The 27,702-nt window shown below is 43.2% G+C and overlaps 1 protein-coding gene across 3 annotated transcripts in view; it reads right to left on the reverse strand.

The window, feature by feature from the left end:
• The window catches only part of LOC111872693 (noggin-2), a 138,211-nt gene extending 110,780 nt beyond the window's left edge, over positions 1–27,431 (reverse strand). For 2 of the 3 annotated variants that reach the window (XM_023866818.2, XM_023866814.2), the window contains exons 1-2: positions 27,344–27,431; positions 20,529–22,057 (exon numbers count right to left, since the gene is read on the reverse strand). The gene's annotated coding sequence lies outside the window, so the exon portion shown is untranslated. Of the gene's footprint in view, positions 1–20,528; positions 22,058–23,821; positions 23,958–27,343 lie in introns of all 3 variants that reach the window. The other variant, XM_023866815.2, reaches the window with a different exon arrangement.
• Between the last annotated feature and the right edge of the window lie 271 nt (positions 27,432–27,702).

Raw genomic sequence — 27,702 nt, forward strand, 5'->3', positions numbered from 1 at the left:
CACGCACGACAATAAGCCAATAAACTGCAAACAAACATCTTTCTGCGAGGAAAATGTCAGCTCCCAGGAATCTGCAATCTTGAAAACGCCATCGAGCTTTTCAATTCCGTGGGTAGGGATCAGGGTTCGAATCCTACACTGAGGCGTAAATTTCTGGACGTTCTCAGTCTTTTAATGATCCAGCCAACTACGTCTTGGTAAACTATAATTTTGCCTGTGGTTCTGTATGGATGTGAAATCTGGTCTCTGGCATTAAGGGACGAACACAGACTGAGGGGGGTTTGAGAACAGGGTGTTGAGGAAACTATTTGGACCAAAGAGAGCTGAATTGGTAGGAGGTTCGAGAAAACTGAATAATGAGGAGCTTCATAACTTGTACTCTTCTCCAAGTATAATTAGAGTGATCAAGTCAAGGAGAATGAGGTGGGCAGGGCATGTAGCACAAATGGGTGACAAGAGAAATGCATATAGGATATTGGTGGGAAAGCCAGAAGGAAAGAGACCATTGGGAAGACTAAGGCGTAGGTGGGTGGAATATATTAAAATCGATCTGAGAGAGATAGGATGGGATGGTATGGATTGGATTGATGTGGCTCAGGATAGGGACCAGTGGAGGGCTCTTGTGAACACGGTAATCAACATTTGGGTTGCATAAAATGCTGGGAAGTTCTTGAGTGGCTGCAGATTTGGCTTCTCCACAAGAAGGGCTGAGCTCCATGAGTAAGAACGTCTTGGTCTTCCTAGTGGCAGTTGATACAAGAGTATTTACTCAGTCATGCATGCAGTCATTGGGCTTCATGGTGTTGCTTGTTTTAATTAAACTCTGCTTTGGACGCTGTACCCATATAGAGAACGGGTGGAATGGGACGGCAGAAGCGTCGTGACGTTACGGTTAAGAACACAGCATGTTTACGTGGTCCCTGTTACCGAACTAACATTACTTTCATGCCTCATTGTTGTCTGTATTTCTGTCGTCGTTCCCACCTTTCCTGCTCTATTCTTCTTTCTTTATTTCGTATCTGTCTTCCGTTCTTTCACTTTGCCGTTCTCTTTTCTTTCTCTCTTGCCAGTCTTTCGTTCTACTCTTCGTACTTTCCCGTCTTTTCTACTTCTTTCGGCCTACCTTTCTCTTCTTTCTTCTTCCTTACTTTCCTCCTGTTTTCTCCCTCCTTATTTCGTTTCGTTATATCTGTTTTTCCTCATTTCTCCCTATCTCCCGTTCTATATTTCTTAATTCCTTTCCCTTTTCCTTCCACCTCTACTTCTTTCCTTTCTCTTCTGACTTGTGCTTTCCTAACCTCTCTTTCTTTTTTCCTTACTTTCTATTCTTTCATCCATCTTTCCTTCATTTCTTTTCTGACTCCTTGCTTAATACATTCCGTTTCCTCCCTGAATGGATCAGCGCAAAGTTAGGAAACTGCGTTGCCGTTTCCTTAATTTGCGCTGCTCCATTAAGCAACATGTGTTCAATTCAGGCTGATAACAGTTCTCGGAAATTTCGGTTGCGTTGCGGTTGCCAGTTTCCTCGCTGTGCCCTCGCCCTAAGAGAAGGAAATGGAGCACCGGAAATCTAATTAAGGCCGTTGAAACAGTGAATTAGCAAGCAGCTGTATGTTAGGCTGAGGTCCTCAGGACACGTAACGTAAGCCAAGGCATCGCGTGTAAAGGTGTGCTTACTAGGTACGTTGTGACGTATTTATACATGGATCATTTGGCAGTCATTGAAGTGGACTTCTGAAAGTTTACTTAACACATAATACGAAAAAAAATACGTACATGCCCAACTCGTGGCACACGACGCATGCGTAATGGAAATCGGCAGTGTTATGCTTGAGGACTATTAGCAAAACAAACAGAAACACAGACCGGATGCTGTAGGAGCGCTCAATCTCATCCTTACCACGCGCCACTTTCTCCAGGCTAAAAATATGTGCCCCTGGATCAAGTGTATTGGCTTCTTGAAATCAAGTACCGCAAAGTGCCCCAAATGTTTAAATAGGAAAGAAAAATTAAAATTGATTTAGTTTTGACAAGGTTTCACGTGCTGTTTCTAGCGTCGCGCTATGCCGTGTGTTGAGGACGTAACAGACACACCCATTTGCATATCATAAGGGTGACTGGTGGTGGTGGGGGGGATCTACCCTTTAAGGCCCACGTCATCATACGTAGAGATTACATAAGAGTGCAGCGGTTTCGCTTTCTTAATTCCATCTTCAGATTAATCTTCTTTCGTTTCTTCACCCTCCTTCCTTGTAATTTACCCTTTCATTTTTCCTTCTCTTCATTCTCCGTTTTCTCGTCCCTTCTTGAAATCCCTTTCCTTCTTTACCTTCCCTTCATACTGTCATCTATTTCCTGCTTTCTTCTACTGCCTCGTCTCCTTTACCTCCTATGTCGCTTCATTTGTCGAGGCACTATGTTACAAGCCGGAAGGTCGCGGGTTCGATTCCCCATGACGCCACTGAATATTTCAGTTTACTTAATCCCGTGTGGAGGCGTTCTCGGATACCTCCACCGTGACCCTGCGAGTCGTAGGAGGCGACGAAAAGTGAAGTCTCGAATATGAGGCAGTAAAATATGGTCACGAGTCCCAAAGGACTCGGACCCGGGATTGACTGCGCTGGCGAGGACCAGTACCAATTATAAACGCCAGACCCATCCTCTTGTCAGAGAGAGAGCGCTCCGCATCAACAAACCCGCAACTGTCTGATAGTAACATAAATTTGGTCACAAGCCCCAGATGGGTGCTTTATTCCAAGACAGACTGGCCGACTGACCGTCCGTCGTAACATAAGTTTCACACTCAGCTTGTTCAGTTGAGAGAACTGGACCTGCAGTTGAGTTCAGTTGTCCGGAAGTTCGTGGTTGAAGAATCAGAAGTCGGCCTGTAAAGACTTAATGTGTGATTAGAATATTTAATCACAGTGACTCTTTTAATTCCGTCACCAGGATACGACTAGTGAAGACTGAGAATTCTAGTGCGTGTGTTAACAGTGAACTGTAAATTGTATAAATTAGTATTGATTGTAATTAAGAAACTGCAGAAGAGATTAATAAATCCATTCTCCATCGAAAGCCGTTTACAAGTCACTGATACACGTGACAGTATGCTGACCGCTGTCAATTGCTTGAGGTATATTTGATACGACGTTTCAAAATTGGGTTCTACTCCCGTCTTCAGGTCACTACCCATCATTATCCCCTTAAACGCTTAGAGTAGCGGCTGTCTACAGTCGCAGTTGTTGGTTCAGAGGTAGCAGATGTCTGCATTCTAGTTACAGTTGTCGGTACACAGAGGCAGCAGATGTCTGCATTCTAGTTACAGTTGTCAGTACACAGAGGCAGCAGATGTCTGCATTCTAGTTACAGTTGTCGGTACACAGTCAGCAGATGTCTGTACTCTAGTTGCAGTTGTCAGTACACAGAGGCAGCAGATGTCTGCATTCTAGTTACAGTTGTCAGTACACAGAGGCAGCAGATGTCTGCATTCTAGTTACAGTTGTCGGTACACAGAGTCAGCAGATGTCTGTACTCTAGTTGCAACTGTCAGTACATAGAGACAGCAGGAGTTGATAGAAGTCTAGCTGCAGTTGTCAGTAGAGAGACAAGATTTATCTGAAGTCGAGCTGAAGTTGTCACTCCCACATTTGTTTTTCCTCTGCTGTTACAGAAATATGCTAATTTTGTTAATCTGCTGTCTTTAATCATATTTACAAGTTGTCTGCAATTCAACTAATATTTTATTTCTTCTGCCTTATTATAAATTTGCAGTATATCTCTGCTTTATATCAATTTGTAAGCTGTCCTGTAAATTTATTACCAGAAGCGACGTTGAAAATCTCATGTACAGGTTCCTTTCTTTCTCTTTGCCCTAGAACCCAAGCTTCTCTTCTAAAAGAAACCTGTCACGTGTATGAGTGACTCTCGACTGGGTTTTGGATTTACTGACCACGTTACTACCCAATACGAATCACTAGAGCACACAGGCGGGTGTTCTCACTGTTACAGTCTCCAGTAGTCATTTCCTAGTAACGGCCTCTAACAATGGTTATTCCTCTGCTTCCGTGCTTAAGTCCTCTCTGAATGACAGCTCCCTTCCAACTCTCAATTCTTGCTCCAGTTATCCTCCTTAAAATCCCTCAGCAAGGACCCTATAGAAAACACAGTTTCCAACAATACCCCCACTACTGCGTGTTGACTGTTGCCGTGGGAACCTGTTTGTCTGCGATGGTTGCCTAGTAACGGGTCTGCCCGCTACAGTATGTAGTCGTAACAGCAATTTCACCATTCTTTTTTATTTTTATTTTTTTTTTTTCATTATTCCATTTAGAGGATTATACACACAGCTGGGATAGCTGTCGGTAGGGCCGCGGGCTGGGCGGCCGAGGTTCGACTGGCAGGGGCAGGATTTTTTCTCTACAGCTTTCGTAACGACTTTGGGGCCCACTCACTCCGTGGTTTTAGTCCGCAAGCGAACTATACCGACACAGCGACCGCCGCTTGTCGGCGAAGTTAGTGTCAACTTTAGCGGATAGAGGGTGTTGCGTAGTCAGCGCAACGAATCCCCATGGCCATTAATCTCGGTTTTCTAGACTGGAGCCGGAATTTTCTTGAAATAGCTCCTCAATTATCCTCGCGAGGCTGAGTGGACCCCGTTCCAAAGCCACTACTACTCAAAAAATCTGGAAGCGCCAGGAATCGAACCCGGACCTCTGGATCTGTACCCAGGAACTCTGACCACTAGACCACGAATAATGAATGAAGCAATAATTGCCTTATCCTGGGTACTTTTTCGGCACTTGCTTGGAGGGAATAGCGGAACCACAGACACCTCGCTCGAGATCGCTGACATATTTTAGTTTCGTTTGGTGCATGCTGTCACGCCCAGTAGTCTGAGGAACCCTAAATCACTGAAGCGTCTTCTGGGCTCTTCGAGACCGAAGGTCATAGTGAACCCAACAGATTGATATCACCAGGTAGCGACCACGTGACTTAACACGTCACCATCCTGTTCTCAACTAGGCAACGTACGTCAGATGTCTGAAGAAGTCACATAGTGATCACACAAGGTGACAATTCGTTTCCATCTCACAGGACAAGGATTTTTAAGTCCTTGCTGGGGGAAAGAGTTACTCTGAAAGATATTAAAAGTTCCGTCCATCCTTCTACGCAACAGAACAGTTCGTTTCCGGTTGCTTACCACATGTTTGGGAGGTTATTCACCTTTACCTCACCTGCCTAATAATGATGATAAAATTGTTGCATCTTCCAGAACAGGTGAGCATGTAAATGTGAATCCACTTTTGGGGTCGCTACATGCGTGGCAACGGTTTTCATGACAGAAATATGTAACGCACAAGAAAAGGACACTACGAACTTCGCCCTCAGCACTGCGCAGGTAGCTCAGTAAGTGCAGTGGCTGGCTGCAGGGAATTAACACAAATTTCTTCTTGTTCTCTCTTACATCATAAATCTTGCTCACTCACTCATGGAGCTGAGCCCTCCTTGAGAAGCAACCAATTTTGCAGCCACTTAAAAACTTCCCACCATTTTCTGAAACCCCAAGGTTCATTACCGTGCTCACAGAACCCTCCAGCGGTCCCCTCCTGAGCCAGAGCAATCCAGTCCATACCATCACATCCGACCTCTCTGAGATCCATTTTAATATTGTCCACCCTTGGTCTTCGTCTTCCCAGTGGTCTCTTTCCTTCATAAATCATGCTACCTGAATTGTTAGATATTCTTTACAGAATAAAAAAGAACATTATGTGGTCACGTCTGTCTGGCTGTGACCCAATATTTGGGCCTAAAGGGCTAATTATACTTGTTTAAAGTTCGATGTGGCAGTCTTACAGTAAAAGTTAAAACGTTCCCTATGCCTGTTCAAGCACTATGCCATGAAGACATGTGGGGGAGTGGATATATATAGCTTCACCATTAACCTCGGCACTAGATTGAGGACAGTGGTCACATTCACGCCCCGGCCGTTTTATCCCCGGTGTCCGTTATACAGGAAGCTGCGTGTCCCCCACTTCATGTCGCATGATATTTTAGCGTGTAGACCCGTTGCTGGATAACGGTTGCGAAACGTGTGTTGTTAGGGTAGCAGATTCTTAGAGGAGGAGGTTACACAACTCGTTGCTGTGCGGAGCGAACACACTCTCGCAGAAACGGCCATCATACGAGAATGAACGCTGGGTTATTTGCGCGGGCCGTGTTGTAGGATTATAAGGAAGACAATTGGGGCAACCAAGTCAGTTCTGTACGGGAAGCTGTGAAGAAAAGCGTCAGTTTGAAGGGGCCGCCATTCAAATAGGACTTCAGATCGGAAGCTGAAGAATTTCCACTGATACAAACCGTTGCCAGGGAACGGCTGGTGAAGACACAGCAGGCTGGAAAAGGCTTACCGGGTGCTGTGGTGATTTGTGGGGATTAGCGGTGGCGCTGCAACTGCTTGTAGTTCCGAGTCGTGTGAATAAGTGGTCAATAAATCCAATATGAAATCCAAAACCCGTCAAGAGTTGCTCCTTCACGTGACAGTATTACACGCCAAGTTCCATAAAGACTGGTTCAGGCATTCAAGCAATATTAAGGTTAGGCCTCAGTAGTCTGAGATGCTGTAATGTTGGTGTTACTGATGGGAGACTTAAAGATACTTCTAACATTCTGATTGTAGTTCTGTCGACATAAACTGAAGTTTCGGAGGAATTTCCTGCCTCTATCTTCAGGTTTAAGTGTATCTGTAAGTTGAGGCAACATACCTTCATCTTGGAGGCAGCATGTAACTTCGAAACGTCGCTATCCACTTGCAAGACTAGACAGTGTGACAACCCACAAAACAATCTGAACCATTTTCAAAAATTAGTTACCCTAGTGTAATGCCCAACTCCTATCTTAGGTGTGTGTTTTACACTGTAAAATACGTTGTACAGGGTGATCCTAAATTATTGTCGGGGTTTCCGTGGCCTACAATTTTCAAACCGGAAACAGAATAAAACTGCTAACGCAGGTTGTTTAACATTCTGCAGTACTGATTCTGTATGCAATAAAACTTTTTGAGTTACATTCTGCCGTACTGATTCTGTATGCAATAAAACTTTTTGAGTTACATTTTCGTATTCCGTAAGCAATTTAGTTATGTTTTTTAACGGTTTGAAAATAATAGGTCACTGAAACCCCGACAATAATTTTGAATGACCCTGTATTATCCAGCTGGTTCAGTCAGTCAACGACAGTAGCACGCCACAATAACAACACGAGTGCCCTTATCTTATCGGATTTCTTTACGTAACTCCTAGTCTTACACATACACCACTTCATGTGCGGCGACTACACGTTCCGTCCTTATATTATTCTATTTTGCTAACAGACAATCAAGGGCGTTGCATAATATGATTACTGTATACATATACACACTGGCAACACAATCATACATCACCCGGGTTAGCGTGGCACTCCTGGCGCGTATTCCGAAGGTATTCGATTGAAATTTCTACAGTGGGTTTCCTCAGTCCGTCAAGGTATGTAAAAGGATAGAATCTCGATTATGTCACGACCATTTCCTCCAATATCCTTCCCAGTCCGCCATTCTACATACCCTGTCTTACAGCGTCGTAAAGTAATGAAAGAAAACAAACTCTTAGGTAAACGAACTATACCGACTGAGCGACCGCCGCTTGTCGGCGAAGTTAGTGCTAACTGTAGAGGATAGAGAGTGTCACGTGGTCAGCGCAACGGATCCCCACGGCCGTTAATCTCAGTTTTCTAAACCGGAGCCGCTACTTTTCTATTCAAGTAACTTCTCAATTATCCTCACCAGGCTGAGTGGACCCCGTTCAAAACCCACTGTTTCTCAAAAAATCTGGTAGCGCCAGGAATCGAACCCGGACCTCTGGATCTGTAGCCAGGAACTCTGACCATTAGACCACAGAGGCGGTCTGGTGCAAATAACATCCAACAGTAACGACGTGTCAAGTGACATGTGGCTGAGGTCAGATTTGCGCGGGTTTTAGTCCAGATCAAAGTCTTGTCTAGTATGTTTGGCTACTGTTTTATTATCTTCTCTGGCACAATTGATGTAATGGTGTTTACTGGGGAGATAATATGTTTATATTATTACCTGAAAATAAGAGTTTCAAGCAGTTTTTACAAAACATTGACGTAATTATCAGTGTCATTGTTTAAAAAAATTCCACTTAAGACCGTCAACATGTATAGCAGTACTGGCGCCATCTTATGAGTTTCCTGTCTGCCTTCATTCAAAACAAACGCGAATCGAATCGACGATCAAGTATTCTCGTTTTCCTTCACGGAACATCAACACAATCAGGTGACTTTAGCTACTGATCCATCGATCGGTTATTTACCGATTGTGAATAAACTTCCAAGGTTATTTAGGACGATTCTATTTTCCGATAATAAGTGATGATATCAGCTGTATTACTGTCAAGACAAGTACCGCCAGAAAAGAGATAGGTCATACACGTGGACATCTTGGAAGTTCTGCATCGTTTTTCAGATCACTACTATACATTCAAAGGTAAAGTTGTCCCTGTGCTTAGCTAATTAAGCACTACGGAGTGAAGACTTACGGTGGAGTGGCTATATAAAACGTGATTCTAAATTACTGTCGGTATTTCCATGGTCTATAATTTTAAAAAAGGAAAAAAAATACTACTTACGGGAAATGGTAGTGTAACTTAAAAACTTTTATTCTGCAGTAATTCATTCCATAAGTAATAAAACAATCCGATTTACACTTTTATATTCAGTAAACGGTTTTATTTTGTAGCTTCCGATCTGAAAATTATAGGCCACGGAAACCCCGACAATAATTTAGAATCACTCTGTGGATCCATGTATTCTTGACGTCGACACTAGTTCGAGATGAATGGTCAGTTATTCGATCCCGCCTCCACACGGGCAAGATCCCTTTAAAGACTAAATTCCTTCTGAATAATACACGTACATATAAATTCAGCTCGTACCTCGCAGGAAAAACATTACATCTCCGCTACAAGGACCAACCAGTTATTACACTCTGTAGGCATAATGCAGACTTTTGGTACGTTCAGTCCTTAAATTCATAGGATGTGGTAAGACTTGAATCCATTTGGCCTGCTGACACCTGCTGGGCCTATGGTACCAGCCCCGGGTGACCTGGAGCAATTGATGCAATGATAATTGGAAGGGAAACTGAAGGGAATAGAAACTCGCCCCCAGCACCACTTTGTCCACCACAAATCCTACGTGACCTGAGATCGAACCTGGGCCAACGCAGTGACAAGCCAGCAACTAAGTACCCGAGCTATGACATGGCCAGCCAATAACACGCTAATGATTGAACGTGCAAGCAGCTGGATTATCTCAGTGTTCGATTGTCAAAATCAGATAATTTTGTGTAGCATCTAGCTTCGATGTGATAACGAAAGAAATACAGATCCTCAATTAAATTTAAGAACGTTCAGGGAAAACAAGACTGTTGGCACGTAACAAAGTATGTCTGATAGCAGAACCAAAAGAACTGCATACTGGACATGGCTCCATCCAGTTAAGTCCTCAAAGCCTATCTTTCGAAGATTTACTTTAGTTCAGTGTCCTGAAGTCTAAAGTGGTACAGGTGCAATATCATTAACCCACTGAAGCCTGAATAAGGAGAGGAGAAAGGGGAGAGGAATAGTGTCATACATTATATTTTACGGGGGGGGGGGGTTCCCGGCTTTGAAGGTTCCGTGAACTTCCGTCCTTCTAGTGAAAGTAGGTTCAAAAGAGGGTACAGCACTGAGAAGTGAAGAAAGTAAAGCATCAGGAAGTGAAGAAGGTAAAGCGTCAGGAAGTGAAGAGTGTTAAGTGTTGGGAAGTACAGAAGATAACTCATCGGGAAGTGAGGAAGGTAAAGCGTTGGGAAGTGAGGAAGGTAAAGCGTCAGGAAGTGAAGACAGCAAAGCGTTTTAAAATAAATTTCGATTCAATTTTAAGTGTGAAATTCATATAAATAATATTTAGGTTTCAACTTTTAACCTCGCAGTAAACAGCCAGTGACTATACAGAAAAATAAATTCATGCTGTTTATAGAAATAATCACTGTTTACATTGATAATTGAATGAAACCCTTTAGATACTCATTGGGTACACTGATGAGCTTCTGGAAGTTAAAAGTAGGTGGTATGTATAGTAACAAAAAAGCACCTAAACTGGTAACCTGGCACAGGATAAGAACCGGGGAGGGGTTCTTGTGAACACAGTACTGAATCTTGGGGTTCTGTAAAAAAAGATGGAGAGTTTCTTGACCAGCTGAGCGATTGATAGCTGCTCAGGAAGAACTCTTCTCCTTGGAGTTAGAATTTAATACGATGGCAGAAAGAAGCGACAGAATTTCGTCAAGTCTATGGCTGAAACCTGAATTTGAAGACCGTTATGCCCCTTTTCCATACTACAAGATTGCCTGAAGGAATTCAAAGTGCTGACTATTGGAATGGAATTGATATTATGTCTGTAGGGTGGCGCCTCTATAGGATACTTAGGACGTGTTGGAACAAATGAAACACGAACAATATGCAAGCAAAGCATCGGTACACGGTAGCTGAGCGTTTCGTCAATTCAAATACACACAGTTTCGACGTAATGGTGTGGTCACAAACTTTCTTGCTCACGTAAGGACGAAGTCTGGTTGTATATGTTACCATAGGATCAGCTTTCAGGCCACCAGTCTTCATCATAGCTCGAGTTTGTTCAACGATAATAACTGTTATGGCGATTGTGGTTTCAAATCATGATGAAAAGTAGAATTTAGTAACGTTTCAATGATGACGTCACTATCATAATTGCATGGGTGTACGTACCTACATAATCAAACGAACAAGCAAACTATACCGACGGACCGACCGACCGACCGCCGCATGTCGGCGAAGTTAGTGCCAACTTTATCGGATAGAGGGTGTCGCGTGGTCAGCCCAACGAATCCCCACGGCCGTTAATTTCGGTTTTCTAGACCGGAGCCGCTATTTCCTTCAAATAGCTCAATTATCCTCGCGAGGCTGAGTGGACCCCGTTCCAGGCCCACTACTTCTCAGAAAATCTGGTAGCGCCGGGAATCGAACCCGGGACCTCAGGATTTGTAGCCAGGAACTCTGACCACAGAGGCGGTCTGCCTACAGGATCCAGAGACGAAATTGCAAATAGTGATTATGAACAGATCTGCAAGGAAACGGCTATAGTGTACACCACTAACCACCACAGCCGAATAGACACAATACCACTGATTGTTGATAGTCCACACGCACTAGCCACTACAGCACATGGAACCTAAAAACCAGCCAAGAATATACACATCGCTACAACAGTACACATCAAGAGCCAGCACAGGGCAAAAAAGAACATGGAATAGAAAGCATAATACTGTCACGTGTATTAATGACTATAGGCGGGGTTTAGATTAGTGAATAGATTTATTGACTACTTACAGGTCGTAACTACAAATAATTATAATAACACTATTCCTTATTTACACAATTTAAAACCACTCACACTAATCTTCTCAGTCTATCTGCACTAGCCCTCATGGATTTATAACACAGAAACTATAAAAGTCTCACTAAATTACACACTCCCAATATCACTATGCTACAGCACAAGTAATGTCTAATTGTTCTACTGGACACGCTGCTGTTCCTTTGGAACTTCGGAACTCAACTGAGGTCCATCCTCCAGCTTACGACTGACTTGCAAACGACTCCTCCTGTCCCCCACAAACATTCGGCACGGGCCTACAGAAAATACGTCATGTGGTCTCTATCCACTATTGTGTGACGTGCGGAAGTGTGTTCATGGAGCGGTTGCTTAGAAACGGGTTGCATAACCACGTTTCCCACCGCTGATCGGCGCGGACTACATAGAAAACACAGCCTCATCTATTGTTGCCTGTTGGACCGTGTTTAGAGAGACGTTGCCTGGCAACGCATTCATCAGATCTGTTATAATACTATTCTTAAATCAGTCTGGACAGATGGAGGACAATTAGACCTATTATCAGTCAAGATACGGTACAGCAATGATGTTTGATTATTAATCAATCATAAGGTCCACTATTACACGCTGAACACTAAACTGTCAGTCCGTAACGCAGTATGTTTGGAACACCATACCGTCTCTAGGCGGTTAAACGTATATACTTGAGGAAGCATCATCAATTGAGCCAAATTTGATTTGGAATTCTAGTATTATGACCGGCTCTGTGGTCTAGTGGTCAGAGTTCCTCACTAGAGATCTTGAGGTCCTGGGTTCGATTCCCAGCGCCATCACATTTTTTTTAGAAATACTAGATCTGGAACGGGGTCCACTCAGCCTCGTGAGGATAACATAGAGCTGCTTGAATGGAAGAATAGCGGCTCCGTTCTAGAAAACCGAGATTAATGGCCGTGGGGATTCGTTGCGCTGACCATGTGACACCCTCTATCCGCTAAAATTGACACTAACTTCGCCGACAAGCTGCGATCTCTCGTTCGGTATAGTTCGCTTGCGGACTAAAGCCACGGCGTTTATGTTTGTTCTAATATTACAGCCCCGTTTCTCTCGGCTTAAGTCGGTCATAGTAGCCGCGCGGTCTAAGTTATGAACTGTCTTCGCTCGCTCGGACGATGAGATCATTAGTTCGAATCCCACACAAGGCATGGATATTTGGCGTGTGTATAAGTGTTGTTCTGTGTTTAGGTAGGGGCCTTTCATCGGACTGACCACTTGTCCTACCGAGGCCAGGGCCCAGAATGGGCTGGAAGAGCCATTGGGAGGAAAAATCTCTCGTCTTACAAATTGTCATACTCGCTTATACGCGATTTAGAGCGTTGCTTATTTATCTTCATGGAGCTGTTCTCGTGAGGATCGAAGAGTAAATCGTGCGTCCGGGCGTCACAGTGAATATATAGGGGCCGTACTAAATAATGGAAACACTGCAGACACTGACCACATTTCTTTATTAATATGGCGTTGGATCACCTTTCACCTTCTATACAGCCACAGTCCTTCTTAGAATGGACTCGTACAAGTTTTGAATACTGTCTAGCGGAATTTTATACCATTCTTCTTGAAGAACATCATCAAGTTGCTTTAGAGAAGTTTGAGGTGGGGATCTGTTCCTCCCTCTAGTCACCAGAGTCTGTTCACTGCCCAGAGTGGTTCAGTGATGTTAAAATCTGGTGATTGTGCTGTTCAGGGAAGATGCTGGAGTTCACCTTCATGCTCTTCAAACTGCGAACAGCTGCAGCTGTGTGAATGGAGGCTTTGTTGTCTTGGAAAACTGCATCGTTGTTCGAAAATTATGTCTGGATCATGGGATGCACCTGATTACCCAACCTGTCCACGCATTCCCTTGCAGTAATTGGGCCATGAAGGGTAACAGTGGAACCAACAGAATACTGTACCACGACACTGCCGCCCAAACCATCACAAAACCTCCCCTGCGTTTCACTGTTGGCACCAGGCCTTCCGGATTGTAGACTTCCTTTGGTGTTCTCCAAACGTAAACTTTTCCTGATGTAGGGAATAGCGTGAAGGACGACGCATCTGACCATATCACGCGCGCGTTTCCAGTTGTCTGATGTCCAGGTTTTACGGTCATAACACCATCGTTTACACATCTGAGCATTACTTTCAGTAATCAGAGGTTTAGCGGTTGCAGCCATACAGTGGTTGTAGGATTTGTGAAGCTCACGTCGGGCAGTTTTTGTCAAAACAGGGTCTTCAAAGTGAATATTCAGTTCTCCTGGCTTCTTACGTGCTTCAGTGGTTCTGTGATTTTTCTAAAGAATCCTGCTCAAATTCTATGCAGTTTCTTAATGTTTCAACTGTTTTGCTCACGCCTTGTGTGTGGGTGAAGATAGAAAAGCTGGTTGTAACTGTAGGAGAGCAAGAAGATCGTCTATCACAATCAACTGTCCGGGATTCGAGACAGACACGGTACACACGCTGAGATGGCTCGTTTGGTTTTTCCGGCATTGCGTAAATGGGAAGCGAAGGTCACGCATCTCAGCAGAACTGGCTGCGAGTGAAATGTCTGACACACTGCACATTAACGTTCTCTGTAACTTCATCAATGTGAGGCCATTGCATCATATAATCTTCTACAATATCAGACAATGCAACGCCTTAACGCATGGTATGTCAAACTGGGTGACGTGAACCCGTAGCGGCTCTCAAGAATTATTTAAAATTTAGTTGTATCCGTGCACGGCTTTGGCAAGTCCGTAATATTTATTACAGTTGCTTTGGTTAAATGCATCTGCAACCGGAGAAATATTTTCGTGAATATACAGGGCCATATTTATAGCTTGCTGTAGGTGCAGAGAGACTGTAAAGCTATTTAGGTTCCTGCTGTCACCGTACAGTCTGTAGGGACCTGCAAAAGTGTGTAGAACTGCACTTTTCGTGACTGTACAGGAACATTTTAAAGCTTGCTGTAGGTGTAGAGAGGCTGTAAAGCTATTTAGGTTCCTGCTGTCACCGTACAGTCTGTAGGGACCTGCAAAAGTGTGTAGAACTGCACTTTTCGTGACTGTACAGGAACATTTTAAAGCTTGCTGTAGGTGTAGAGAGGCTGTAAAGCTATTTAGGTTCCTGCTGTCACCGTACAGTCTGTAGGGACCTGCAAAAGTGTGTAGAACTGCACTTTTCGTGACTGTACAGGAACATTTTAAAGCTTGCTGTAGGTGTAGAGAGGCTGTAAAGCTATTTAGGTTCCTGCTGTCACCGTACAGTCTGTAGGGACCTGCAAAAGTGTGTAGAACTGCACTTTTCGTGACTGTACAGGAACATTTTAAAGCTTGCTGTAGGTGTAGAGAGGCTGTAAAGCTATTTAGGTTCCTGCTGTCACCGTACAGTCTGTAGGGACCTGCAAAAGTGTGTAGAACTGCACTTTTCGTGACTGTACAGGAACATTTTAAAGCTTGCTGTAGGTGTAGAGAGGCTGTAAAGCTATTTAGGTTCCTGCTGTCACCGTACAGCCTGATATGGACCTGCAACAGTGTGCAGAAATGCACTTTTGTGGTTGTACAGGAACATGTTATTTACAGCTTACTGTAGGCGTGGGTACTTCCTGTCACCGTACAGCCTCATATGGACTTGTAATAATGTGCAGAACTTAACCATTACGTAAATTTATGTATTATTTTTGGTGTCGTAGCATCACAGAGTTTAACAGCGCGCCTCAGAACGTGTTTATGCAATAGATGATCCCGGGGTATGGTACTCAGTGAACAAGACTGGATAAGAACCGGAGATATCTCGGGTAATCCATTTTCCTGTCTTGTCAGATATTCTGTACTTCATTTAACGATATTGCCATTAACAAATCAAGTATGAAATTGGCAGGCCATGTAGCACACACACCATAGAACATAGTTATATACAATTTGGCATTAAAACCAGAATGAAAGAGACCACTAGAAAGACCTAGACTTAGAAGGGAGTGAGTAAAGCTATCCTTATAACAGGAAGTAGAGGCCCATGGGGTTGTGAGATGTCGAGGCTTCTACATTATCTAGACAACCGGCTCACAGATGACGGTGAGGTTGTCAGCCTTACGCTCCGGCCGCCCTTTATCCCTCAGGCAGACTTCTGGTACTCATTTCTGTTAGAAGCTGAGTCGACCCCAAAGCCATAGTGCGGCTGGAAGGATTAAGTCAACTGAAAAATCCAATAACCTCATCGGGAATCGAACCCGCGACCTTCTGGCTTGTATCGTAGTGTCTGAACGCACTACGCTAACGCGTGCTCCCGGTAAGATGACTATATGATGAATTAGAAGGAATGTGGAAGGCACCTGTCGTCGCTTATCTCAAGGTAATATATTATCATTCGCTTGGAGGGATTGAGATGTCAGTCCGAGTAGCCGGTAGCCCCGTCGATACTCGAACCAAGGACCGAATATAAGTCTAGGGCCAGGACCGTGGTACAACTCAGGAGGTTACGCGCCGGCTTCCCACCACGGCGGACCATGTTCGATCCCAAGTAGACATGTGGGATTTGTAGTGGACATGAGTGGCAGTGGGGCAGGTTTTCTTATAGTATATCGATTTCCCCTGTCCATTCTCATCCCCCGAACTACTCCACTCTCATCCATCACCAGGGCTGGTACAGTAGGTTCACTAGGACCGGTACACCGATTGGACTCAGTCTCACCCCATTCTACGAGTAAAAAGATACAACAACCTGCTCGTTAATTTTTCTCTTATGTTTTCCATGTATGTTCTTGTTTTTTCTCCTCACCCATCCAATGCATTACAGGTTTATTTGACAATAATAAGTACATTTACTGTCATTTATCGATTTATGTTTTCCATGTATGTTCTTGTTTTTTCTCCTCACCCATCCAATGCATTACAGGTTTATTTGACAATAATAAGTACATTTACTGTCATTTATCGATTTATGCAGTAGATGTGTTGCTGACAGACATCGCCTATATTAAATACGCGTAAAACAAAATCAAATTTTCCATAAGAACTAAAGGAAGATTGGGGGGTTGTGTGCATTAAGTAATCCCAAAGGACTATTTTATTCATATAAAATGATTTCCGTAGTAATGATTACTTTCAGAATTATTTAGTTTTGGGGCTCTGTCCATCGTCCGGTATTGTATAAACTAGAAAACAAAGTTTCGGAAACTGGATATATTTCCGTCCTCAGGCGAAGAAGGGAAGACACCTACACAGCTGGGTCCGTTACAAAGAACTAACTTCAATCACTGGACATTATTTCGTATTTTATACCGTCCCTGCGCGCAGCTATGTACGCGCAGCTTCGGTTGTCTTCAAAGCCAAGAAGTCGTCCGCCATATTGCCTGTTACTAATCGTTTTATTGTGGGAAATAAAACGACGTAAATTAAGAAGCTGCCTGTTACTGATCGTGTTATCTCATTATAGCTATAAATAAAATGATAATTAAGAAGTGGTATATATTCTTCACTCACGTAAATCCAACGCATGTATATCAGGAAATGGCTGTAATTATGTGACGTCACTTACCTGCGGCTGTCTCAGTTTTAAAACAAAAGAAATTGCAACAAAGAAATTTAAAACTTGTTTAAAACAGAATCTCAAGGATCATAGATACATATTTATATCTTATACAGGTTTCTGTAATCGGAGTGTACCAACTTCCAGAAGAAATATCAAGAGTATTTAATTACATCCTGTATCAATAACAGGCAAATAAATTTACTTAAAATTTGCATCCTTTTGTGTACTTGGCCGGTCACTGTAGCCGAGAGGTCTAGGGCATGTATTGTCTTTGCTTGGAAGCCGGGATATTGGGTTCGAATCCAACACAAGGCATGGATGTTTGTATGTGTGTGTGTTTATTCTGTTTGTGTTGCCCTGTCTGTAGGCAGATGCCTTGAGGCGGGCTGATCACTCATCTTGTATAAGAAAGTACCAAATGTATATGACACTGAACGAAACACGTAGCGGGTTTTAACAAGTATTACAAAAAAATGTTTTCATGTTTACACAGGTTGAATGCGTTCTGCAGAAAACATTTTCCGTCTTTAGACAGGCTGAATGCGTTCTGCTTAAAATGGGTTCTACAGTCAAAGTCACATTGCGACTTACGGACGGACGGACGGATGGACGGTCGGACGGACGGTCGGTCGGTCGGTCGGTCGGTCGGTCAGTAAGTAAGTCCTGGTGTCGAGCCACATCTGGGGTTCATGATCAGATATTTATTACCGTTTGACAGTTATGGTCTTGTTTATGTGGGGCGCCCTCTCTGATGAGAGGACGGGTCTGTCTTTCGCATATACTGCTGGCCCTTGTCAGCGCAGTCTTTCTCAGCTCCGGGTTCCTAGGGACTCGCGACCATATTTTACTGTCTCAGATTCCAGATTTCCCTTTTCGTCGCCTCCTACGACCCGAAGGGTCACGGTGGAGGTATTCGACCGCGCCCCCACACGGGTATGTGAATTAAAATTAAAATGGTTCCATCTTTACCTAGATTCAATATATATAATTACTCAGGTCATGGGTAGAACGAGACTTGTGACAAGCCCTCACCCTCTGTTACTTCTACTGATTTCGGAAACGTGCTCCTTGGTAGTGCCCTCCTCAGGCAGATGGTTCACGATCACAGCAACAAGACTCAACTGGTAACGTTCTGGTTTGTATTCGCGAAGTGGAAGACTCGACTCTCGGCTAAAATATCAACTCTCATGCCGTTGTATATGTTTCTCTCAGTCACATATCAGGATTATGTCACGGGGGACTTTCAGTTCTTATCAATTCTTTATTTATAGCCATACTGTAACGCGATTTTATAATGACTATAGCCAGGGTTTGGATCGGTAATCGGATTTATTGAGGCCTGGGCCCACTGGGGCTGTAGTGCCAAGAAAAAAAAAAGGATTTATTGAACCCTTACAGATCCGTAACTACAAGTAATTATCACCGTTTCACTAATTCACACACTTTACAGTTCACTAGACGACACACTTAAGTGTTCTAGCATGTTATGTCTTCATTGGTTGCCTGGTAACGGCTCCCAAGAGAGAACGTTCTCCTTACTAAGGGTTCCTGAACTATCCCCGACCTTAGCTACAGCAACACTTGACGAACTCACTCACTAACTGTCCTAACATCCCGACACGGACCGCACAAAAACACCGTTACTCTGTTGTCGTCTAGTTGTTTGTTTTGCGGCCGTTGCCTAGCAATGGGTCTACATGTCACAATACCATTGTACGCCACACAGTCTGAGACACTGACAGCGTCGTTAAATTATAAATAAAATAAAAAACTTGACTCTGTCGTGTGTCCACTTGTGATGTAAATAACAAAAATTAACTGAATCTTCGTGTTATAAAACTCAAACTAGCGGCATGTTGTGCACATATATATAGGGGTCGCCGCTTTCATGAGTTAAAAAAGTTTTCCTAAATCAGGATACGTGTTTCCTTTATTTCTAATTTTAATATTCTCTTTAACGGAAACAACGTTGTATTAGTGCTACTGTATTTTGGTATTCTCTTTAATTCGAACAACTTCGAACTTCTGTCAGGCTCGCAGGCGACTATTATTATTATTATTATTATGTTATTTTCTTTAATTCGAACATTATTTGCATTTCTATTATATATATATATATTTTTTTTTTGCTAGTGGGGTGGGACTAAGTCCCTTGTACTGCGGCCACTTCTGGCCTATTGCACCAGCCCCAGATGATAGGTGAGGGTGATTGTGGAGCAATTGGTGGAGTGAAGATTGGCAGGGGAAACCAAAGTACTCGGAGAAAACCTGCCCCAGCGCCACTTTGTCCACCACAAATCCCACTTGACCAGACCCGGGATCGAACCCAGCCAGCGACTAACCGCTTGAGCTATGGCGCGGCCTTTTCTATTAGAGCCGAAGCAACCCTACGTCATATTCTCTTCCAGGATTATAATTTCGAAATTAAGGCCAGTTATTCTGAGTATATTTATCGCTTTCCCTCCAGGAAAAATTCAGTGATAAAAAGGTAAACATGACCTTGTGCTCAATAAATTCAACACTACTCCATGAAGGCGGGACCGCCTCTGTGGTCTAGTGGTCAGAGTTCCTGGCTACAGATCCAGAGGTCCCGGGTTCGATTTCCGGCGTTACCAGATTTCCTGAGAAGTGGTGGGTCTGGAACGGTGTCCCCTCAACCTCGTCAGGATAACTGAGGAGCTATTTCAAGGAAACAGCGGCTCCGGTCTAGAAAACCAAGGTTAACGGCTGTGGGGATTCGTTGCGCTGACCACGCGACACCGTCTATTCGCTTAAGTTGGCACTTGACTTCGCCGACAGCGGCGGTGGCTCGGTCTGTATAGTTCGTTTGCGGACTACAGGCCGCGGAGTTTTTTTCTTTACTCCATAAAGGCGTATGAGGTAGTGGATTTATATTTTCACATTTTCTTGACCTCGGCACTAGTTCTGGGATAATAACTTAAATTCCATGGCCGTTTCGTTCCGTATTCTAAGACAGTTCATCATTCATTTTCATACGAAAGTAAAACGTGATTCGGTTGCTAAAACATCGTTCCTCCGAAACGTCGGTTTACACAAGATCTACACGGCGCTACATCCCAGATGACGACATTCTTCAAGTACTGCTTTACTTTGCTTTCTTGCTTTGTTTATAAACTTTCATTTCGTTTAAAAGTGTTCTTATGTATCAGCTTAGAGTTGAAGCATATGTGGCGCCAAAAATTGTGTTCAGGCTTATTCCAGTTTCCTTGTAATAAAAGAATTGGCGTATTCTATTAAATTTTTATTTGTATTTTCAAAAATTCAAGGATTTTCGTACCCCCCTTCCCAGTTCCGCATGGCAGCAAATAACAGAAGTGACTGTGGATTTAATTGGCATTTCGTAACGAGATATTTGTGACACTGTAATATCCACAAGCATGAAAGAAACGCGTTTTAAGGGGGAAAACCCAACATAAAATAAGGTAAAACCTAAATAAAAGAAAATTAACACTTAAATAAGGAGAAGTGGTAATATAGATGTCAGCGTTCATGCCTACCTTTGTCCTGCTGTCCTTGTCCTGCCCTGGCTCAGATAACACTGGATCTAGTGGTATTACAGAATGTCGTCTTCTTTTTCCTTGTTTTCTTGATGGTGTTTATGATTATGTTGATTCCAGTAGGCTTTGGCTGCCGGCAGCATGTCGCAGGTCCATCGTATGTAATATGAAAACGGGGCGTACGCCACAATATAAAAAAAAAACGAAAAAAGGAAAAACCAAGTTATAGAATGATTATGCTGATAGCTCCTCCTCCCAAATCACTGCCCCCTCAAAAAAAAAAAAACACTCACACGTACACACGCAGAATAATTATCTTTTCCTCTTTTTATTATTCCACTGCCTACTCGATACACTCACACACAAGTATTCCTTCCTACAGTAAAAGTTCACGTGAGCTGTTTCAACTGTTTTTGTATCTATAATCTTTGCTTCTTCTTCTAGACTCGTTCCGTAGAATACAACATTTCATAAAGGTCTACTGTGTGTAACTAGGCAATAATAGGACTTTAATTAACTGGAAATATCAAACATAAACCCAAATTCGATTACCTCTTGACTGTGCTACGCCCTGGTGGCGACAGCCAGAAAAACACAGAGGCAATAAAGCTAATGTCAATGCTTGTTTTATATTTGTTTCGGGACTGTAGAAAGAAATAATAAGATAGTAAACATATAATAGACTGTACGTGAGGTTTATAAATAAATTGGAACAGAAAACACTTCAGTCTGATGTCCTTCTTGAAGAACTGATAAAAATTTATATAAAGAACGAGAGATAATAAATCTAACACTCGAGCAGGTAGCTTCTCACTGTAACCCAAGTCTCAATGTTTTGTGTGATTTTTTAATCACTTCAAATGGTTGCATGTTTTCGTCCGCTGTACACATATTTAATTAAAATGAATTATAAGAATAATGCGAACAAGATACAAGTCAGTTTATTACAATTTAAAATTTTGTTAAAACTATTACGTTTGTTTATTATCTCTGTTTTTCTTTCTGCGTAGAATCACACCACTTGAAAAACACTCGCAAGCGAACACGTGAGTTGTGTGGCACAGCACATGCGCAGCTCCAAGTTCCACTACCGACCCACTACAGCTCGGAAGTCTGTATGAATGTTGTCTCCCTAGTCTTCGCCACTTATAACACTGGCATACAGCTCGGCTGACTTCGGAAATCTTCGCGCTTACGCCACGCCGCAAGCAATCAAGTCACTTTGATTTGAATTGGGTGTATACACTACATCGGATAATTTCCTCTTCCACAACAGAGCTATCGTTGTCTTTTTCCATCTAGTCTCCTTCTTCGAGTTCTCATTGTATTCCTTTTCCGAGTCTTCTTCTAGTTTTCGTCCTTTTCCTCTCTCTCTCTCTCTGATCCTCTTCGTTCTCCGGCTTCTCTTTCTTAATAATCCTTTTCGCCTTCTCACACTGTTTCATATTCTTCTCTTTCGTTTACTTTTCGTTCTATCTTCCACCTCCTCGTTCCTCGCCGTCTTCCTCAACGGCCATCACCAGGACTGTCTGCAAGGGAAACCAGAATATGTCTGTACAAATTTAAATTTAATCCGATTAAGGACATTTTTACCAATAGTTTTAGTGTATTCAGACTAGAAAAATAACTTTCAAAGATATGTCTCTAATGTGTGTTATTAGTATTTTATATATTTTATACATGATTCAATTTTTCTTTTTGGAACCCCCTGTGGGCGGTGTCGGCCCCCGCCGTTGCCAGTGGGCCTCCTCCTTCCCCTCTTTAATCCTCTTTGTACTCGGATTTAGCGTTATCCATCATCTTTATCTCCATTAGTGTTTTTCTTATTCCCCCACATACATGGGGGCACGCGGCAGTGTATTTGGTGGTCGCGGGTTCGATTCTCGTTGAGGTAATGGGATTTTTCAATTGGCCTAAACTTTCCAGCCTTACAATGGCTCTGGGGTTGACTCAACCTCTAACAGAAACGAGTACCAAGAATCTTCCTCGGGGGTAAATGTGCGGGCCGGCGCGTAAAGCTGACAACCTCAACACCATATTTTACCCGATTGTCTAGAAAATGTGGCAGCCTCGACGTCTCACAACCCTATGGCCCTCCATGGCCTGTTGCAGGGATAATTTTACCATTTGCATTCACCCCTGCATACATTCTTATTGGATGTTTCCTGAGTGCCACATCATCATCATAATGAGACTTGCAGATGGCGCCATCACATTCCTCCGAGTGTCTGTAAACCCAACCAGACTAGACGAGGTCACCCCTCTGGAGCCAGCACACACTGCCGTTAGACCCTCAGACGCTGGCACATGTTGCAGGTCTACCTGCCACAAATGACATGCTTCTAACAAGTTTTCGTTGTATTCACAACCTGTGATGGTGTATGGCGATGTGGAGGTTAGGCGTAGAGTACTTTTATCCTTTGAAATCACTGATAGATTGTTGTCTACGTCAGGTTCCGAACGCTTTTATCCCACTACGTTCCCTTTCGTCTCTTCCGAATTCTTGTTGATCTCCACAAACATTCGTTAAACTATTAAATAAAATAGGCCATGACAGTCTAGTTCCTCGTCTTAACAAATCATTCCTAATTAGTCTTTCTTGGAGGTATTTTGGTATATTCAGTTGATAAAACTTCGCCACATAAATATACTAGCTTAGCCGATGTTGCTACAGACTGGACGGCTGAAGTTCGGTTCCAGGTAGGGCAAAGTATTTTCTCTATTCCACAGTTCCCAGATCGCTTTTGGGGTCAACCCAGACTCCTATCCAATGGGTACCGGATGTTCTTTACCCGGGGGTAAATCGCCCGGGGGCGTGAAACTGGCCAGTCACCTTCATCTACTGCCAAGATCAGGAATGGTGGAGTTATACCTCCAGTCCCCGTAAATCTTCATGGGCACAGTGCTTAATTAACTACAAGGAACAAGCAGGATTTTCCAATTTTTATAAATAAACGGCTAATCCTTCAACATCTGAAAATGATATCGCAACGCCTCGAGACCCGGACCTCGATGTGAGAAGAATCCGAAAGGCACAACCGGAAATGTAACCCGATCATCATGGGATCTCCTTGTTGCTTTGTTTATAAAAGGTAAGGAAGGCTATCCCTGTAACAGGCCGTGAAGGCCCATAGGGTTGTGAGACGCCGAGGCTCCCACATTTTCTCTAGACAATCGGCTCACAGATGGCGGTAAGGTTGTCAGCCTTAGAGCCGATAGAGCGCTGCACGTGTTGGCTTAGCTAGTACTAATTCTACCACTGGATAAACCTACTACCAGTCGTTAACACTTACGTCAATTAATATCATTTACGTCATAAATGCTTGTATATAGAGCGTCTTGGGACCAGCATTCTTCGGTCACCATCTTCCCACTGGATTGCAAATACAGTAGAACTTGGTTATAACGTCATCAAAGGGACCTAAAAATCTAAAAATAGTGTCGTTATAAACGAATGTCGTTGTAACCGAAATGGGCACTTCCACAGTAGCCTTATGTTAGTCACGTAAAAATCTACCAAAAACAGAGTTAAAATGTTGCATTTTTTAGTGAAATACATAGTTAAGTACAGACTAACGTAACATTAACGTGGAATTGCCCAAATGTGTAATATCAAAGACATATTGCAGCGCTTTTCACTGACAATACACACCGCACTAATACTGTATATTAAAGGTAGGCCTACTCACCAAATTACAGTAGATTACATCAATTGTTGTGCCTTACTGTACCTAGATACGAGTACAGTAATCAGTTATCTTCATCTGTTTCCTGTTACTTGCCCAATACACACTTTCTAAATTACGTTCAATGTCCATATCAGAGAAATTCAGGAATGAAAATGACGTTACATACGAGGTTGATGCATTTGTGCATGTCGTACTAAGCAAGGTATAAAAACAGTTGCTTTATGAGGAATTAGTTTGTACCATTGAATATTTGACGCAATAGACAAGGTGTCGCAGAAACCGATGTTGCTATAACCAAGTTTTACTGTATTCGCAGCCCCAATTAAAGCGTAACTAATTAACTAACTAACTAACTAGGACCGCGCCATAGCTTAAGCGGTTAGTCGCTGGCTTCCCACCGCGGCTGCCCGAGTTCGATCCCGGGGTCTAGACAAGTGGGATTTGTGGCGGAAAAAGTGGCGCTGGGCCAGGTTTTCTCCGAGTGCTTCGGTTTCCCCTGCCAATCTTCATTCCACCAATTGCTCCATAATCACCCTCACCTACCATCTGGGGCTGGCACAATAGGCCAGAAGTGGCCGCAGTACAAGGGACTTAGTCCCTTATACTTAGTACTTGTACTTAGTATGTAGGCTACGTCAAATGTTTTAAAGACCGACGTCAAAACTTTACATTTTATGACAAGTAAATTTATTTCATGATACGCAACTTAAGTTTCAAAATAAAGTTGTATTACCTAAAGAGAAAATTAAGGTCCATTTTATATATTCCATGAACGTATTTTCTGCAGCACTTCTACGTATAAACCGGACAAGGGTTCGCTCCACAATTACTCCGGGTTAGTGAGGTCTTACCTACGCGGTAGCGTAGTTGGTTGATACACTATACTACAAGCCGGAAGGTCCCGGGTTCAGTTCCCGATGAGGTCATTGGATTTTCTTTCAATTGACCTAATCCTTCCAGCCGCACTATGGCCCTGGGGTCGACTCAGCCTCTAACAGAAATGAATACCAGGAATCTTCCTGGGGGGGGGGAGTAAATGGCGGCCGGCGCGTAAGGCTGACAACCTCACCGCCATCTGTGAGCCGACTGTCTATAGAAATTGTGGGAGCCTCAACGTCTCACAATCCTATGGGCCTTCACGAACTATTACAGGGATTGCTTTACCTTTGTTTACCTATTATCTGTCTATCAATGGCTCTACAGCCCTTGTCGACTTTGTCCGCTTTCTCAGTTTCTTAATCTATACACCTTCGGTAGAACTCCTTGGACGGGGGATCAGCCAGTCGCAAGGCCGCTACCTACACACAGAACAACACAAACAGAATAAATGCACACATATTCATGCTTTGAATGGGATCCGAACCCACGATCCCAGCATTCGAGCGGGCTTAGACCGCGCGGCCACTGTGACCGGCTTTTGACTTGTTGTAGTGATGTGTATGCCGAAATTAACGGCCGTTTGAATTCCTTGCGCCGACCACGCGACACCCTCTATCCGCTAAAGTTGGCACTAACTTCTCCGACAAGCTGCGGTCGCTCGGTCGCTATAATTCGCTTGCGGTCTAAAGCCACGGAGTGTGTTTGTTTTATTTTGTATGTCTGTTCATACACCCTTCGAATTAATTAGGAAAACGCATATTATGCCCGTGGTTGCTAGTTGCTAGTAAATATTAATAACTATAATAGTTAAATCGTGACAGCAAGGCCTGTTTTAGTTCAGTCAGTGTCGGAATTACTTTGCGACTGACAGTTTACCGTCAATCAGTTCGTCTTGGCGTCAAGCCCCTTGAGAACCACGACCAGTATTTTTTCTTCAACTGAACTCTTGTGGTCATAGTCCTTATGTAACATCCTCCCTGACGACGGGATGGGTCTCATTTCGAGTCCCGAAAGACTTATGACCATATTTTACTGTCTCAGGTTCGAGACTCCCCTAACCTGGAGGGTCTGGTCTGTGTGTTTATATCTCTCAAGTACAGGGTGTACTTGTTATACCTCAGGCAATGGGTTCGCTTTTCGCCGCCTTTTATGACTCGCAGGGCTACAGTGGAGGTATTCGAACCAGCCTCCACACGGGATCCAGATATACATTTCTTTCTAGCGGCAGAATCGGGTTCCCCCGACCGAGGACAAAATATTTCTCAGAAGGTGACAGTTCGTAGCCCGCTAACGGAGCCAGGCAATTTCCTGCTTCGAGAAACAGCCTGTAGAAATCATACACGCGTATCTACTGCCGCTGCTTTGAAAATACGGGATTCTCTTAAGCCTGGCTATTTAATACATATTTCTAACCTTTATTTATTTTAATGCATGATTTCGTGTACACTAGCCCTATGTAAGGTAAAGTTATCCCTGTGCTCAACTAATTAAGCACTACGCCATGAAGGCGTATGGGGGAGTGGATGTATAGATCCATATTTTCTTGACCTCGGCACTTGCTGGAGGTGAGTGGTGAGCTTCACGACCTGGCCGCTTTACCCCCAGGACAATAGTCCCAGGTACCCATTGGATAGGAGGTTGGGTGGACCCCAGAACTGGTCTGGACGACGTGGTGAAAAGATTCTTGATCCTACCGAGACTCGAACTCCGGCCCCTCGGTCGTCCAGCCCGTAGCCAGTCGCTACACTGACTGCGCTCTTCCGGCTCAGTGATTAACAAGCAACTCATTTTAATGTTTATTTTTAAACAACCGCGAAACGGTTCCAATTTAAAGCTTTAGTTAAACAAAATAATAGATTTCATTAAATAGATTTCTCACTGGGTAACCTTCCTCTTTCTATCTCTGTTTTTTTGTTTCTTTGTAGCTTTACATGTACACAAGCCCGATTCAGTGGCCGAAATACAGAGTGATTCTAAATTATTGTCGGGTGTCCGTTTCTTTACACCTCGGAAACCCCGACAATAATTTAGAATCACTCTGTATGTCTTGGAAGGTATCTGCAGAAATAAAGCTGACATATCGATATATTATAATTACTTATTATGTCTTCTTGTTGTGGATGTACTGTTTCGTCTCTTAGTGTAAGAAAATATTAAAATTTATGCATTAGTTTTTCTCTTTTCTATTTAGTTTACTATGCATCAATTTACTGTGCTATTTATTGATATTGTTTGTATTAATCTTACCTGTTAAACTGCTGTCTTCTTGCTTGTGCCACAGTAGGAAGTTCATATGCTGCTGTCCTCTTCTGATTACCGTTACTCAAGCATAGAGTGTATAACAGTTACTGCTTTATGCGCATGCGCATACCCGGGAAGAATTTGGTTCGTGAAGGCTAGAGCAATACAAAAAAAAAACTTTTGGTCTTTGGACTTCTGTTCATCAGTTAGTAGGTTCAGTTTTTAGGTTACTTTCCTTCTTTAAAAAGTAAAGTAGGCTTATGCAATCCCCATGCTGTCTGTGATTCCCCTTCACTCATCAACTTTTGTATGCCTGATCCAATTCTTATGAAACTTGACATGTATATCATGGCATCTGAGCTTAT

Source organism: Cryptotermes secundus, unplaced genomic scaffold (genome assembly GCF_002891405.2).
Source record: "Cryptotermes secundus unplaced genomic scaffold, Csec_1.0 scaffold143, whole genome shotgun sequence".
Classification (NCBI taxonomy): Eukaryota; Metazoa; Arthropoda; class Insecta; order Blattodea; family Kalotermitidae; genus Cryptotermes; species Cryptotermes secundus.